Source organism: Microtus ochrogaster, unplaced genomic scaffold (assembly GCF_000317375.1).
Source record: "Microtus ochrogaster isolate Prairie Vole_2 unplaced genomic scaffold, MicOch1.0 UNK22, whole genome shotgun sequence".
NCBI lineage: Eukaryota > Metazoa > Chordata > Mammalia > Rodentia > Cricetidae > Microtus > Microtus ochrogaster.
Window position 1 is genome coordinate 3,958,412 of NW_004949120.1, and position 2,468 is coordinate 3,960,879.

The 2,468-nt window shown below is 41.3% G+C and overlaps 1 pseudogene; it reads right to left on the bottom strand.

The window, feature by feature from the left end:
• The window catches only part of LOC101997510, an 83,165-nt pseudogene that overhangs the window by 19,414 nt on the left and 61,283 nt on the right, over window positions 1-2,468 (bottom strand).

Sequence of the window (2,468 nt, forward strand, 5' to 3'; positions counted from 1 at the left end):
GGGTAGAGCTAGCCATGTGGGTGGCCGGGTGCCGGGACGCAGCCCACCGCTCCTATTTCTACACCCCTCCATTCAGCTCCATGCCTTGGCGCATTTGGCCTAACTTTGCACTACGACTGGTTCTACATTCTTTTTAAACAGCCCTCCAGGCCCAACCCAGTGGGCTAACTCTTCCAAATTGTGTTTTTAGGCCCTTTACCAAGTTAGAAATGGTCTTGAACTGCCAACTTGAGGCTCTTTGTCCATTAAACTGAACACGCTTGACAATCATCCCTCCCCAACGGTCCTGGCTGCATCCTGCATGTGAGTATCTGAACACATTTTTTCCATGCTGATGCTGGAGAATGTGGGAAGCTCCACTTTGATGCATTAGTTCAGTAAAAGTTATGTTCAGAATTATTCAGCATAATTCCCAGCACTTAACAAAGCATTTATTTTCATAATACTCTAAATCTATTGCTTACAGTCATAACTCAAGCAAATTGCCACTGGCTCACCAAACACTGTCACTGCAGAGTTGTGGCGGTGCTGTTTTCCCTCACTGGAACTGGCCCACGGAAGGACTGATTTACTGTAGTTTTATCAAGCACCTAATACATAACCCATGCTTCTTCACTCTGCTGGGGATGAGGGGACTGTACGTGGCTATCACAGGTAGCTTGAACTTTGTGGAGACAGATCCAAAGCTGGTTACCTGGAAGGAAACACAGGCAGCAGGATGTGTTTGGGTGTAAATTTGTCTCTTAAATCTTCATTGCCTAGGCAAGTTAGCGAAATGGGAGAATTTGGTTGGTTTTGTTTGTGTTTGCTTGTTTTATTCTGATACAGGGACTTACCATGTATCATGGATGACCTGGAGCTTGCTAAGACCAGGCTGGCCTTAAACTCACAGAGATCCACCTGCTCTGCCTCCCAAGTACTAAGATCAGTGACTGATATGCAACACTATGTCTGGCTTCAAAAACAATTTAAACCGAAAACAACCACAAAAATCCCCAAAACGAAAACAAGCTTAGTTGTTTTAACATTATAAATGTTCCATTTTTCTGCATGCAGATGAGTCTCCAAACACACACGTGCACATGTGCGTGCACACACACACAGGAGCATACGTGCACACATATACACATACATCCTTACATCTTTACTTCTCTGTATGGAAGCACACGATCTTCAGTTCATTACTGCTGACAACAGCCAATCCCTCTGATGTCTAGCAACAAAAAGGAAACTGTTGCTAAGCACGTGGCTGACCAGCTTGTTTCTTGTGGAAGTTTTACTTTACCCAATTGTCCATTTTGTAATCCTAATATATCAAAGGAAAAGCTTATTTTTCCAGACCTACCTTCTGTTCTAATTCAGACTTATTGGTGAATGTCATCATAGATAGCTATAAACTGACCAGAGTTCTCTTGAACATGTTTTAAAATTTATGCTTTCAATTTAAAATATATAACAGAATGTAATAACAACAGGAAAAACATGCGTGTCTTGTCAGAATGAGACCCTCTCTACTCCTCCCTATCCCTCAACCTCTCCCTCTCCCCTTTCATATCTGATTCAAACCTCATGTATTTTGTGGCCTTCCTGCCCCACTTCATTAAAGACTCTGAGTGTTCTGTCTCACAAATCCCTTTCCGTTTTCCCAGCTTATTCCCATGTAAATGGAAATGTACATGTTTACTCACGCTTACTCGCATGCAAACGTAAATGCACATGTTTAAAAATTAGAAACAGGGATATACACATGAGAGACAGCTTGTGATGTTTGTCTTCCTGGAATTGGGTTGCTTTACTTCATGTACTATTTCCCAATTTTGTGCATTCTCCCGAAAATGCTTTTCTTCCCAGAGTAAAATTCCACATTGCATGTGCACTGTGTTTTCATTATCCACTTCCCTCTTGGTAGATAGCTAGCCTTTGTACGTCTCCTTGTTAATAATTTTAACAAGCTATAATAAGCGTAGATATACCAAAATAAAGCAAAATGAAAGAAGTCTACAGAAATGGCATTGCGGTTGTCTTATGTTGACCACAGGGCCTGCCCTGGAATGTGGTTTGTTTTTGTGTTCTTGCGGGAATTGGGTGGACCAGGACGTGAAGCAGATCTGGGGAAAGGTGGAGGAGGGAAAAACATGATCAAAATATAATGAATAAAATAAAATAATTTAACAAAAAAAGAAAAACAATAGCAAAGCCATGGATGTGTAAGTGTCTCTGTAGTACAATACAGTGATCTCGGGTCTAGGATCAGGAGTGGTGGAGCAGGTTGTGCAATAGATTTACTTTCGGCTCCCTAAGAAGTTTCCACAGTACTTCCCATATGGACTGCCCCAGCTGACACTCCCAACATCAGTAATTTCACTATATCTTTGACAACTTTTGTTGTTATTTGCTTTCTTTTTTTTATTTATTTATTATGTATACAATATTCTGTTTGTGTGTATGCCTGAAGCCCAGAAGAGGGC